General features: G+C 44.4%; 1 protein-coding gene and 1 long non-coding RNA gene across 2 annotated transcripts in view; both read left to right on the forward strand.

The window, feature by feature from the left end:
- Nucleotides 1-15281, forward strand: part of LOC128699444 (matrix metalloproteinase-25) — a 516333-nt gene that overhangs the window by 463284 nt on the left and 37768 nt on the right. The gene's annotated exons all lie outside the window — the stretch shown is intronic.
- Nucleotides 5559-14859, forward strand: LOC128699455 (uncharacterized). The gene is made up of 2 exons (XR_008408604.2): nt 5559-7105; nt 13561-14859. It is a non-coding gene; the product is annotated as an uncharacterized lncRNA (long non-coding RNA).

The raw sequence follows: 15281 nt of genomic DNA on the forward strand, positions 1-15281 counted from the left end.
GGCTTAGTCCAGTTGGTGACTTGGTCCTGCCTTGTATGGGATAGCAGGTCTTTTGCAGTGCTCCTTCTTTCTTATGTGCTTATGATTGTGTGTGACGTACCTGTGACTGGCTTCGAGGATTCTTCTACACCTATAGCCCGGCCTGAGGTCGGATCTTATTTACGTGCAGTGGATTCTTGGGGGTCACCGCCCCCCCCGGGCTCCAGATCAGGCGTCCTAGTTGATGGTTTGGTCATCTTATGTTACTAAGTCCTTATGGGCTGTTAGTGAGTGTTGACGGGCCTGTCTAAGTGTGTAAATGGCCAGAGTAACAGCTTGATGACACCACTGACAGCTGTCTCAGCTACCTGCATCACCACCCTTAACCTTGCTTGCTTGCTTTGTTTGATTTAAAGTTTATCAACTGCACGAGGGTCATTAAGGCTGCATTTCACATGCACTCAAGTGGTTTTAGAATAATTTAATCATCTCAGTCATAAAAAGGTCAAATGTTGTAAGTTGACCTCGAGGTGTAATCTCATCCTTACATGCCTTTCTCCTGATCCTTTATTTTTAGTTTCTTGATAATGTGAGAAATCACGAAATCACTTTGAAGTTCCCTCTTCACAGTGGTTGTTCTGCATCATATATATATATGTATATATATATATATATATATATATATATATATATATATATATATATATATATATATATATATATATATACACTGAAGTATATACCTCTGTATATACATGCTGCTCTCAGTGCATATACATTTAAGGAAACATACCTTTATAGAATATATAAAGCCTATCCTTTAAGAGATGTAGGTTACCTGTAGTCGCTTCCGGAGATCACCGCCTCCGGGACCCGGTCCCAGATCAGGCCTCCTGGAATGATCGATCAGGCTATTGGTGCCACCCAACATTTGAGACAAATCCCTCCAGAATCCTTCAGCTATAGATTATGATGTATCTTTCTCGCCTATGCTCTAAGGAGTACATAGTTATATGGATTTCAAGTGCTCTCAGTGTTTAGGTGCTTGACAAGAGATTATACTTGCCCAACTACTGATGCCAATAACAAAATCCCCCCAACAAACACAGAATACAACCTCGTTCATATTTGCTAATATACAGGGCCTTAAGCCATCCACCAACAAAATACCTTTTATCAGTGGACTTCTAGTGGAGTCTAATGCAATGTTTGCAGCCTTCACAGAGACTCACACAAAAGATCACTTTGACAGTGAAATATGGATAAGTGGTTACAACCTTTTTAGATGCGACAGAAAAAACAGGCAACAAGGGGGGGTTGGCCTGTATGTCAAAGAGTCCCTTATCTGCACGGAGTTGCTGAACACCACAAATGAGGTAGTTGAAGTTCTATCAATAAAGATCGAGAACCAAAACCTAGTCATTGTGGTTGTATACAAGCCACCAGATGCAACCTCACAACAGTTCAAGGAACAGCTACTGAAAATCGATTACTGTTTGGAAAACCTTCCAGCTCTATCCCCAAACATCTTACTGCTTGGTGATTTCAACCTAAGGCATACAAAATGGAAGAATGTAGCAAGTAATGTTATAGCTGAAACAATCCCCGGAGGCAGTGCAGATGAAAGGTCACACACACATGAGCTACTAAGTCTCTGCGAAAAAGACACCTTAAGCCAGCAGATAGTGGAGCCAACAAGACTAGAAAACACACTTGACCTTATCTTCACAAATAATGAGGACCTGATAAGAGACATAAGAATATCAAAAACAACTAATTCCGATCACAATCTAATCGAAGTCCAGACATACATGTATAGGGGTCCTGAACAGCAGAATGCATGTACCTGTGAAGGTGTCTTCACAAAATACAATTTCAACAACAACATCAACTGGGACCAGGTAAACCATGTCCTAAATGAAACATGTTGGGAAGATGTCTTAAATGACATGGATCCAAACCAGTGCCTTGAAAGGATCAACTTCCTGGTAGCCGAAGCATGTTCTAGGCATATTCCCCTAAGAAAGAAGAAGAGCAGGAGTAAACTGGAGAGAAAACGATGCTCCCTCTACAGAAGACGACGAAGAGTCACTGAGCTCCTCAGGAGTGCTAGAATATCTGATACACGAAAGGAGGCGCTGACCAGAGAAGTGGAAACTATCGAACTTAAGCTAAATGACTCTTACAGGAACCAGGAGAGGCAGGAGGAGCTTAAAGCTATTAGTGAAATTGAAAGAAATTCAAAATATTTCTTTTCATATGCCAAAAACAAGGCAAATACCACATCTAGTATCGGGCCCTTACTCAGACAGGATGGGACTTACACAGATGACAACAAGGAAATGAGTGAAATATTGAAATCCCAGTACGACTCTGTGTTTAGTGAACCACTAATCGGTCTGAGGATCGACAACCCAAATGATTTCTTCATGAATGAGCCTCAAAACTCCATAAATGTATGCCAGATTTCCGACATTACCCTAACTCCGATAGATTTCGAAAAAGCCATTGACAACATGCCTATGCACTCAGCCCCGGGCCCAGACTCGTGGAACTCTGTTTTCATTAAGAACTGCAAGAAACCCCTCTCGCGTGCCCTAAGTACACTATGGAGGAGGAGCTTGGACATGGGTGAAATTCCACAGTCACTTAAAACAACGGATATAGCCCCACTCCATAAAGGTGGCAGCAAAGCATTAGCTAAGAACTATAGACCAATAGCTCTGACGTCACACATCATAAAAATCTTTGAAAGAGTGCTAAGAAGCAGGATTGCAAATCACCTGGATTCCCAAAATCTGCATAATCCAGGGCAACATGGGTTCAGGGCAGGTCGCTCCTGCCTCTCACAACTACTGGATCACTATGACATGGCCTTGGATGTACTGGAAGAAAATCAGAATGCAGATGTAATATACACAGACTTTGCAAAAGCATTTGACAAATGCGATCATGGCGTAATAGCCCATAAAATACGTGCTAAAGGAATAACTGGGAAAGTGGGGAGATGGATCTTCAACTTCCTAACAAATCGAACACAAAGAGTAGTGGTCAACAGAGTTAAATCGGAGGCTGCCATAGTGAAGAGCTCTGTTCCACAAGGCACAGTACTCGCCCCCATCTTATTCCTTATCCTCATATCAGACATAAACAGAGATATACACCACAGCACCGTATCATCCTTTGCAGATGATACTAGGATCTGCATGAGGCTGTCATCTGCTGAGGATGCGGTTAACCTCCAAGAAGATATAAACAAAGTTTTCCAGTGGGCAACGGTAAACAATATGATGTTCAATGAGGACAAATTCCAACTACTCCGTTATGGAAAACTGGAGGAGATAATAACTAGAACAGAGTATACTACTGACTCCGGCCATACAATAGAGCGGAAAAATAATGTAAGGGACCTGGGAGTAGTAATGTCTGAGGATCTCACTTTCAAGGATCACAACAGTGCCACGATCACAAGTGCAAAGAAAATGATAGGATGGATAATGAGAACTTTCAAAACGAGAGATGCCAAGCCCATTATGATCCTTTTCAAATCACTTGTTCTCTCTAGGCTGGAATACTGCTGTACATTAACATCTCCATTCAAAGCAGGTGAAATCGCAGATCTAGAGAGTGTACAGAGATCCTTTACTGCACGTATAAGTTCTGTCAAGCACCTTAACTACTGGGAACGCTTAGAAGCACTTGACTTGTACTCGTTGGAACGCAGGAGGAAGAGATATATCATAATCTACACTTGGAAAATCTTGGAAGGAATGGTCCCAAATCTGCACACACAAATCACTCCCTACGAAAGTAAAAGACTGGGCAGGCGATGCAAAATGCCCCCAATAAAAAGTAGGGGCGCCATTGGTACACTAAGAGAAAACACCATAAGTGTCCGGGGCCCAAAACTGTTCAACAGCCTCCCATCAAGCATTAGGGGAATTGCCAATAAACCCCTGGCTGCCTTCAAGAGAGAGCTGGACAGATACCTAAAGTCAATGCCGGATCCGCCGGGCTGTGGCTCGTACGTTAAACTGCGTGCGGCCAGCAGTAACAGCCTAGTTGATCAGGCCCTGATCCATCGGGAGGCCTGGTCATGGACCGGGCCGCGGGGGCGTTGATCCCCGGAATAACCTCCAGGTAACCTCCACCAGTGCCGGGGATCGAACCACGGACACTCAGTATGTGAGCGTTGACAACAGTCATGCCTCCAGCTTTTTTTTTTTGGTTATATCCAGGTTGTACTCGTACGTTGGATTGCGTGCGACCAGCAGTAACAGCCTGGTTGATCAGGTCCTGATCCACCTGGAAGTCTGGTGGAGGACCGGGACGCGGTTGTCAGTAAGTAAGTAAGTAAGTAAGTAAGTAAGTTTATTCAGGTATACACAAATACAGTTACATAGAATTATCATACATAGCAGCATGTGTAGAGAACCTAGGATAACCCAAAAAAGTCAGACAGAGTGACTTATTTCCATTGGGGGTTATTCCGGGGATCAACGCCCCTGCGGCCCGGTCGCGTTGATCCCCGGAATAACCTCCAGATGCTCTCGATACTTTGTGCCCACTGAGGTCATGGGGCCGCTGCTGGAATCTACTGTGGGATCACGGTTACCTTCACTGACAACCGCGTCCCGGTCCTCCACCAGACTTCCAGGTGGATCAGGACCTGATCAACCAGGCTGTTACTGCTGGTCGCACGCAATTCAACGTACGAAGTACAACCTGGATGTGAAGGTTCTCTTTCTCCGACGTATACGGTGTATAACATACACTGAGAGACATGTTTCTCTGTTACCCCCACGTATACAGTATATACGCTGAGAGACATGTATCTCTGTTACTCCCACGTATACGGTGTATAACATACACTGAGAGACATGTATCTCTGTTACTCCCACGTATAGTGTATAACATACACTGAGAGACATGTATCTCTGTTACTCCCACGTACGTTGGACTGCGTGCGGCCAGCAGTAACAGCCTAGTTGATCAGGCCCTGATCCATCGGGAGGCCTCGTCGTGGGCCGGGCCGCGGGGGCGTTGATCCCCGAAATAACCTCCAGGTAACCTCCAGGTAACAGTGTATAACATACACTGAGAGACATGTATGTCTGTTACTCCCACGTATACGGTGTATAACAGACTGAGAAACATGTATCTCTGTTACTCCCACGTATACGGTGTATAACAGACTGAGAGACATGTATCTCTGTTACTCCCACGTATACAGTGTATAACATCAACTGAGAGACATGTATGCCTCACTGATATATAAACCGAATTTCCTCGTATCTCTGTTTTAAGGATGAAAATTATCTGATGTTGGCGACCAGGTTTACTGCAGGCCTGACGACCTACGTGCAGTCGATAGGCTTCATACCTACCTAACTTAGTAACGTTTACGCTTAGGAAAACAAACACGGAATTAGTGCAGTGATTAGTTGTGAATCAGAGATTAGTGGATGGGTGGCGTAGCGTTGTCTCTGGTACTGGTAGGAATGGTGGTATTGGTGGTGGTAGTTAAGGGGTAGGGGTGACAGTGGTTGGGGGGGGGGGGGTTGCATCATAAAAGGACAAGGGCCGACGTGAACTTAAGGATAGATGGGTGCCACGGGCTAGGAGGTGGTTAGTACCTAGGGTAGGGGACGAGGGGGAGGGGGAAGGGGAAACGAGGGGAGGAGGGAAGGCGCCTGGGGTCCCGCGGGACTCCGTGGCATTCCTTCCCCTCTCCCTTGCCTCCTCCTCCTCCTCCTCCTACCCCCTATCCTTTCCCTCCTATCCCCTCAGCTAACCATCCGGCACAATCCTACCCTCACTTGCCAGCCACTCCTTCACTCCCCTTTCTCCGTTTGCCTTTTTCTTCCCCCTCACTTTTCTTTCTCCCTCTCTCTCTTCGTCCTCCCTATATCTCCTTTCTACTCACCGTTCCCCCCTCTCTCCCCTCACCTCTCCTGCCTTCACCTCTCCTGTCCTCACTGCCTCACACCCTCCCCTCACTGCCTCACACTCTCCCCTCTTATGCTGCTGATTACACCGTCTGTTTGTGTGTTTATACATTCCAAGCAGCGGAGCCTCAGGGTATTTGTTCTTCAACACTGTTACTGTGTGTGTACTCACCTATATGTGGTTGCAAGGGTTGAGTCACAGCTCCTGGTGTGTGTGTGTGTGTGTGTGTGTGTGTGTGTGTGTGTGTGTGTGTGTGTGTGTGTGTGTGTGTGGTTATAGCTATAGAATTGGGTGTGGTAATTTGGTAGACTGATAGTTTCGGTGTGGTAGTTTGAGAGGTTGGACGCAGTAGTGTGGTAATTTGATAGCTTGGGCGTGGTAGTTTGATAGTCAGGGCATGGTAGTTTGAAATATTGGAAGCGGTAGAGTGATAGGTTGGGTAGTCTGATAGTGTGGAAACCAGTGAGTAGGAAGCTTGTGGCTTGCGTCCGCCAGACCTGCCCTTGTTAATCAGCTGGGTATGGTTGCTATTTACAACCCGCCCGGCTAAGATTCCCTTTAATTTTCACGTGCATCTCTCACAGATTCCGCATTACTCGGGAACAACACAAAGAAAAAACTCTGCTATCGCCCGACCAAGACAGCCAGTGGCACATCTCTTTGTTAAATTATTAACTGGTGTGTGTTAAAAGACGCGAAAACCAGATCTCGCTAACAGTGATGGCGCCACACTTGCCTCAGGCTGCTGTTACCACCTGCCAGAGATCGCACACTAACTCTCATTTATCACCTTATCTTTCCACTCCTTTCTCTTTAATCTTCCATTAGGGTGTATCTGTAACTAAGCTGTCTATTGGCACATGGTGGTAGAGGAAGAGATGGCACCGGGGTGGTATAGTTAGTAAAAAAGCGGAGTGATGCGAGCAGTGGTAGCATAGGGGTGGAGGCGGCGTCTAGCTGACAGGCGTTGGTGGTGGTGCTGGTGGTAGTAGTGGTGGTGCTGGTGGTGGTGGTGGAGTCTGGTTGGGATGGTGTTGGTGGCCTGACCTGCTGCTCTCCTTCACTCCGGGCTCGCCCATATATACCCCAGCCACCGCCGCTAATGTCATTCGGTATTCATCAAGTTGACTCGTACGCCGGTGGTGTGATTTCCTTCATCTTGGAAGTGTAGCTAGCGGTGGGTAGTGTGGTGGTGGTGTTTATACACTCTCTTTCACCCAGAAACATGCATTCTCCAACACACTGCAAGGATAACTTCATCGTTAACGGATAAACTTCAGTTACGCGGAGTTGACTTGCACTTCCCTCATACGCTGTAGTGTTACTGACTTGTCCTGCTCTCCTGTAGTGCTACTCCCATATACAGTAGCATCATCTGACATTTTCTTGTTTTAGTGGTAGTGGTTGTATTCTTGTTGAGCCGCTCAGCCGTTAAGGTATAATAATAATTATTATTATTATTACTGAGAAACTGGCTAAAGCTGTCACAGAGCAGAGTGAAGCAACTGGTGGCCAGCAGCCTACCTTGTACAAATAATATATGCATGTATATCATATGCATCAAGTCATTTACTTTCCCAGGTTTGGGTTCATATGAAAATTCGCCCCAAGGTAAAATATTGTGTACTTTTCAAAGAAAAGTGATGCAAGTTTAGGAAAAAATGTGTCACTTTTAGCGAGGTTTGTCATGCGAGTTTGGTGCAGAATTAATAAGTGACATATAAGTTGTATACAAAACTAGGTTAGTTTATATTAATTGGGCGAATCTTTGGATATTATTTTTATTTAGTACATTTGCGTTTTTTATATTCAATGTGAATTGATATTTCAGTTAAGGATGCTTGTACAGCACATACTTATTTGTTTAATAAAAATTATGTATAACTAGCACAGTATTTATCTTATATTTCATTGCGAAGAGTCTTGGCAGTGATTATACTCTAGTGGTCAGGTGCTGTTGTTCCCTACGGGTTTAGTGCTTACCAATAATGTATAACCCTTGTGGATTTAGCGCTTAGTTCTGTTGATTTAAAAACAGCAGATCATAGGATAAGGCAAGTTACACTAAAAAATCAAATTTAGCTTCTCTTTGTTATCCAAGTTAATACATGTATATTTCTAGTTTTATCTATTTTTCGTTTTACAATGGTTGCATTAAGCACGATATAGAGGCATGCACTGATGTGACGAGTGAACCTAGGTTTACCCAACGCAGTCAAACAGTATAGCTTATTTTTTTTATTGGTTAAAAGTACTTTGAGTGAGACTGGTTGTGATGTGTGATGGTAGGTGAGGGATGAAGGGAGACCAGAGTATTACTATATCATTGTGTAACAACCATTGTCGTGGCGTCAGTGTTCTCTTGTCACCACCCATCACCACTGTCTGGCCACCCTCACTTACACTTCTTACTTTTATCTTATCTTATATTATCTTCGGTTTCTTGGTTTTGCTACTAGTTCATAGCCGTGCTGTCATTCTCTCGTCCTAGCGCGTCTAAGGTAGTGTAACAAAACTGACACTTAAAATTTTCGACAGGATATTTAAATGTTTAAATTTGAATTTTATTTGTGGCCCCAGGCTGGGCTGCGAGGGTGGTAAAGCCCTCATAACCAGTTACAGGTAAGTCACAGGTAAACCATCGAAACCAGTCATTTGAGTGTAGCAGTACGAGGAACTTTGTCCTAAGTTCTCCGTCGATCATGTACGGTAGAGTGGACGGTAGCTGTAGGTATTTTATCTTTTGCTGGTTTCACCTTTATAATGGCTCGCCAGTATAGCCTCATATATAATAGGGATGTGAAAGTTAAGACACATGTGCAACATCTGGATATCTTTATTATAGACGTTTCGCCATCCAGATGTTGCACATGTCTTAACCTTCATATTGTCGGTATTTTATACCTTTCTTGCACATATATAATAGGGATGCAGTTCTTTCCTCTTGATCTGGGATGCAGGGCAACAGAGGGATGCAGTAGCTGTCCTCTTGATCTGTGATGCAGGGCAACAGGATCACCTAAGTATGAGCCACACGCAGTGGAAATAATTTGACTTTTATTAGTTATCCTAGGTAATTTACATACATGGTACTGTGTAATTCTCTCTGTACATTAGGGTTATGGCTAGACGACACATACTGTTATTACATCAGGGTTATACGGCGTCTGAGGAGTGAAAGATAATCGACTTGATCCAAGGGTAGGATAGATCTAATTCAGTGGATCAAGAGTCCTTCGCAAGTTTGAAGGCATCCTCTTAAGGAGTACACAGAGATACACACAGCCTGCATGACTAACACCAGGACACCCAACACTAGCTCACGTGACGTCATGATGTAAACACGCAGCATGGCTCCTCTTCACCCCTTGCTTTAGGGAGGCTCCTCTCCACCCCCTGTTTCAGGGAGGCTCCACTGCATCCCTGTTTAAGGGAGGCTCCACTGCATCCCTGTTTAAGGGAGGCTCCACTGCATCCCTGTTTAAGGGAGGCTCCACTGCATCCCTGTTTAGGGGAGGGTCCACTGCATCCCTGTTTAAGGGAGGGTCCACTGCATCCCTGTTTAAGGGAGCGTCCACTGCATCCCTGTTTAAGGGAGGCTCCACTGCATCCCTGTTTAAGGGAGCGTCCACTGCATCCCTGTTTAAGGGAGGCTCCACTGCATCCCTGTTTCAGGGAGGCTCCACTGCATCCCTGTTTAAGGGAGGGGTCCACTGCATCCCTGTTTAAGGGAGGCTCCACTGCACCCCTTTTCAGGGAGGCTTCACTGCACCTATTTCAGGGAGGCTCTACCGCACCCCATTTCAGGGAGGCTCCACTGTACACCCTGTTTCAGGGAGGCTTCTCTTCACCCGTTGCTTCAGGGAAGATCCTCTTCACCCCTTGCTTCAGTGAGGCTCCACCGCACCCTCTGCTTCAGGGAGGCCCCACTTCACCCCTGCTTCAGAGGAGGCTTCACTGCACCCTCTGCTTCAGGGGAGGCTTCTCTGCACCTCCGGTTTCAGGGGAGGCTCCTCTTCACCCGTTTCAAGGGAGGCTCCTCTTCACCCCCCGTTTCAGGGGAGGCTCCTCTTCACCCTCCGTTTCAGGGGAGGCTCTTCACCCTCCGTTTCAGGGGAGGCTCCTCTTCACCCCCCGTTTCAGGGGAGGCTCCTCTTCACCCCCCGTTTCAGGGGAGGCTCCTCTTCACCCTCCGTCTCAGGGGAGGCTCCTTTTCACCCTCCGTTTCAGGGGAGGCTCCTCTTCACCCCCGTTTCAGGGGAGGCTCTTCACCCTCCGTTTCAGGGGAGGCTCCTCTTCACCCCCGTTTCAGGGGAGGCTCCTCTTCACCCTCCATTTCAGGGGAGGCTCCATGCTGCTAGAGGACTCTATGCCACGAATTGCAGGTACCCTTCCTTGGATTAAACCCGATTTCCTCGTATTCCCCCCAGATTCCCTTAAGGAAGGTTCCTTGACGCTGGTGAGGGGCTCTTGATCTAGGGAATTGGATCTGTTCTCCGGTTCCCTGAATTGAGCCTGAATACCTTCCATCCCCCCACGTGCGCTCTATAATCCTACGGGTTTAGCGCTCCCCATGATTATAATAATTCCCCCAGACGCTGTGATACGGCTTTAGCGCTTCCTGTGGATATAATAATAATAATTTATATTAAGAACAATTCTGTTCACTCATGGGCTATTTTATCAGTCTCCCGTTATTATTGTTTCAGATGCATCCCTCTGTTGTTGTCAGCTGTCTTCCGTTGTCTGTTGGGGGATGATTTATTAGGCCTGTTAGGCTGCATGCCACCTGTGATGGGTTTCCAGAGTGACCCTGGGCCACTCAGAAAATACCTTTAATTCTTAATATAAAGATAAAAAAATAAATTCGGAAGTGTGTATATACCGAGACATACACCCCTTGGTGTGTATACATTACCGTTCTCATTGCATACACATCGAGAGAGATACAATCCTCAGTTTATATACAGTGTGTTTGACATTTGCCCTCGTCGTTGTTTACACTGGTTCGTTGTCTCTCCTCGTTGCTATTGTATGAATATTGACGTTGCTTTATTGCAAGCAACGTCACTGACGTTGTTTGCTTTATTATTGTAAGGTTATTGATGTTTGCTTTATTGTAAGTATGCATAGTACACTTCTGAAGTTACTATGTATTTGATAAAGCATTTTCTCGTTGTAAACTTCACCTATATGCTTACTGCTACGATAAATGTACACCTTCGGATGATCTTCTTCAGAGATTATGTGGCATGTACGATTTAGTTTTGGTATGATTCTTATATTAAGTAACTAATCCCAGGGATGAATTATTTAAGAACATAAGAAAGAAGGAGCACTGCAGAAGGCCTACTGGCCCATCCTACTGTGGTTTAAGGTGGTGTCTCTGTTACCTGGAGGTTATTTGAATTATTTGAATTATTTTTGAAATAGTTTACCTTAACAGTAGTGTCCCTGGGATGATTATTTTTGACATGGTTTACTTTAAAGATGTCTTTGAGGTGAGTTACTTTTTCATAGTTTACCTTCAACAGGTGGTTTGACCTTTATAAAAGTTAGGTTGCTAAGTTATTTTTATAGTGTAAACTATAATTGGCAGTCCCAAAATTTGCCTAACTTTAGGCTTTATTATCATCATTTATTATTATTATTATTATTATTATTATTATTATTATTATAAAAGCACTAGCTCTGTTTAGTTTATTGTCTTTCCTAATTATCAGAGGGGGAGAGATGGAAGAGGTGTTGAAGGAAGGACATCTGCAGAAAGAATTTAGTAAGGGAAAGTGGCGGCGGTCAGTTGATGTCACGTATCGGAAGCAGTTAAGAAATATCTTAATTACTGGCATCGTTGGAGAGGACTTTAACTTATAAAATTTAGGATTGAAGTTGTATAATTATGTCGAAGGAGCGTATCATATCTGATAAAGTTTGCCAGTTATGAGTAATTTTAATTTTTCAGCGTTGAAGATAGCATGATAGTCCACACGATGGTTATTAACTGTGATGGGTGTGTTGTTGCTGTGATATATTGTAGTTATTATAAAGCTGTGCGGTTAATTTAGGTTATGGTTTTGGGTGATGCATTGTATAGTAGTGGTTGACAGTGGCTGTCAGTGTAGCTTCCCAGAGCGTTGACACAAAGCAAGTGTTCAGTCCACGAAATGAAGAGGAAAAAAAAGGGCGTTCCCTTCTAAGGTGTTGGCATCGTAGTGGTCTGGGGTTGTGGCAGCCGCCACCCAGTTTGTATGAAGTGAGGCTTTGGCTGAAAAGAAATTAGCACTAAATATAACCAGGAGCAGCAAACTCTCCATCATGCTTCAGCATTGCCCCCTTCCCTCTCCAACACACACCGGATATGACGTCACAGAGCACTATTCTCCCGCCTCCGCTTTTCACTTGCCAGAAAAGCGCGGCAAAATTTTGGTTGAGGCTGCGGCTCTGAGGTCTTCCTGCAGGTGCATAAACGAAATTCAGTCTTTCTTTTCCGTTGGGATGATGATGTGTGTGGAAGAGTTGTTTTAATGGATTAGTAAGTGGAAAGTGTTATCACTTAGGTAAATACTTCCCTGGGCGCAGCTCGGCACGTATCCTGGCGCCGAGGAGAGAGTGGTCGTTGTGCGCCATGATACCCGCCATGATAGTGTAAACATTGCTTTTCCCGCCTTTATATTCTTGGCGAAGTTTAGTTTTTAGTTCTTTTTTCTTGTTTAGGTAAGCGAATAAAAGATGTGTTTACAGTGCATATATAATCTGTATTTCAGGTTGCAGAACCACTAGTTATAGACTCTGACTGTTGGTTTAAGTTGTAACTTCCACTAATATATACCTATAAAATTAAGGTGCTTAACACAACAAAATTATAAATTTGTAGATGTAAAATTATCAGAATTTAACCTAAATAAAGCTTACCTCCTTGTGGATACGGTATATATCACAAAAGTAACATTTTATGACTAATCTAGATATCTCTGCAGTTATTCAAAATGATTTAAATCCATCTTGTTATTTCTTCTATAGTGTCTGGTGCTATGCATTTGTGTAACTTCAAAGTAAACTTATATTCATGTGTAGTTGTGGTATGGCGTGTTGAGAGGCTTGTGGCCAGTTGTGGGCTAAGAAAACATTCCAGGAGTACCAAACTTGCCAGTATAGTGTTACCAGAGGGAGGAAGCCCCATGGTAGTGCCCAGAGGGTCATGGAGTTCTTCACTACTTTCCCTACACACACACACACACACACACACACACACACACACACACACACACACACACACACACACACACCGTGGTAACAAACTCCGCTAATTTTTGTCCCCATAATGTAATGATCATATCGAATAGGGGTAGCCGCACACTAGGGTTTCCCAAAATATAATTATCGTATCAGTACAGTAGCTTACACTGCGGATTTTCCCCAATTAAAAAAAAGTTCCTGGGGTGTGCATCATTCTTATTGCTGGTCGTGTTAGGAAAGTTATTTATCGCCAGGTTCGTTTTATGTGAGGGTTGAGCATATAAGATTTATAATTGTGATGTAGTATTATTTTTCCAAGACTATTTATGGCATATAAACTAGAAATTAAGTATATTTATATTGCGGTGCTGGCACAAATAAATATTGTTATGTTAGTGATAAAGATGATTGAAAATGTCAGCGAAGACGAGGAGCAAGATGATGGTAGAAGGATAAGCAGCAGCGAGGATGGCGGTGGGTTCCTACACTCTAGGATGAAGGATGCTGCGGATGATGAAGTGTTGCAGATCTTGATAATGATGATCATAAAGATAGACTTGTGTTACTGATAATAATGAAGATAGTGAGACTTGTGTTACTGATAATAATGAAGATGGTGTTGCTGAGGATGAAGATAGACTGCTGGCGAGGGTGAAGATAAACTTGCAGAAGATGAAGACACGGTGTTGTTGAGGATGAAGACGGTGTTGTAGATAAGATACACCAGAGGATGAAGCCAGAGGGTGTTCCTGGGGGTGATGAAGGTGGTGGTGTGTGTGTTAGACAGTCGGGTCACTCACTCAACTTGGATGTGATGTGCTGCCCCTCCATCACAACCTCCTTGAGTGAGTGACCTTCCTGCCACCACCGTCGTCCTGCCATCACGGTGCCATCCTTCACTGCCACCACCGTTGCCCTACCATCACGCCGCCATCCTTCGCTGCCACCGCTGTTGCCCTACCATCACGCTGCCATCCTTCACTGCCATCACCGTCGCCATACCACCCCGCTGTCATTTTTCACTACCGCTACACCTGCCTCTCGTCGACTGTCACATCGCCTGCCAACATGACTGCTGTCTTTAATAAGTGCCCTTAATCTGCTGCTTGTAGGCCGGCCAGCATTCTGCCAACACGTTGTCACCGTTACCACCACTTGTAGCTGGGGGTCATTTCCCCCCCACAGCTACCGCTTACCACCCCCAAACTAGAGTGGCTAGCATCACCACCACCTTCAGCTACTACCAGCATTACTCAAGGCTTCCGGTTCTCCTTTTCCAGAATGGACAAGCTGAAATAATGGGGCACTAAAAGACCAAATGCATAGAAAAGAGGATCAGATAAGTCAGATGGGTATGTTTAAGTTACTAAAATATATTAAGATCAATGGTAAAGGTTCTTGGTTACTGAGGACAGAGACTGGTGAAAAAAAAGATGTTCCCACTTAAATGAACTCAAACCACTTGATTAATTAGGATCAAGAAATGTGTTTAAGTTTTAAAGAAATGGTTTGTTTTTCCCTGATGGTGAGGGGCTCTTGATGCAAGGAATTGGAACTGGCCTCTTCATATGATCGAACTGGATTACTATCCATTTCCCAGGTGTTGTGTGACCCGTGCGTATTTAGTGCTTCCTGATAATGTTAAAATAATATATTTTGTGTTTACTCGAAGATGCAAATAAAATTACAGTGTTATTGAGTAGTTTTACAACCCTGGGTCTCGCACAGGCTGACACCTGTCTTGTAGCTGCTGGCTGGCTCTTGATCCAAAGCGTCGGGACTGCCCTCCCCTTTCTTTTTATTAGACATGATTGCCTGCCTCCCATTCCCCAGGAGCTGTATGACTCTTAAGGGTTCAGCGCCGCCCCAGGAACGTGTCTACAAAGATATGGTCTCCTATTTCCTGTATACACGTCCCTGTTGTGTGACTACTGTGTTGGTGAATGTCACTGTTGTGTGACTTACTGTTCCAATGAATGTCGCTGCTGTCAGTGACTTACTGTTGTGTGATTCACTGTTGTCAGTGAATAATGTTGCACTGTCTCATCGCTGGTGGAAGAATGATACAGACCTGTGATCTGAAGCCAGTCTACATGTGTTGTGGTCCTTGCAGATTC

This window comes from Cherax quadricarinatus, chromosome 61 (assembly GCF_038502225.1).
Source record: "Cherax quadricarinatus isolate ZL_2023a chromosome 61, ASM3850222v1, whole genome shotgun sequence".
In the NCBI taxonomy this organism is placed as follows: Eukaryota; Metazoa; Arthropoda; class Malacostraca; order Decapoda; family Parastacidae; genus Cherax; species Cherax quadricarinatus.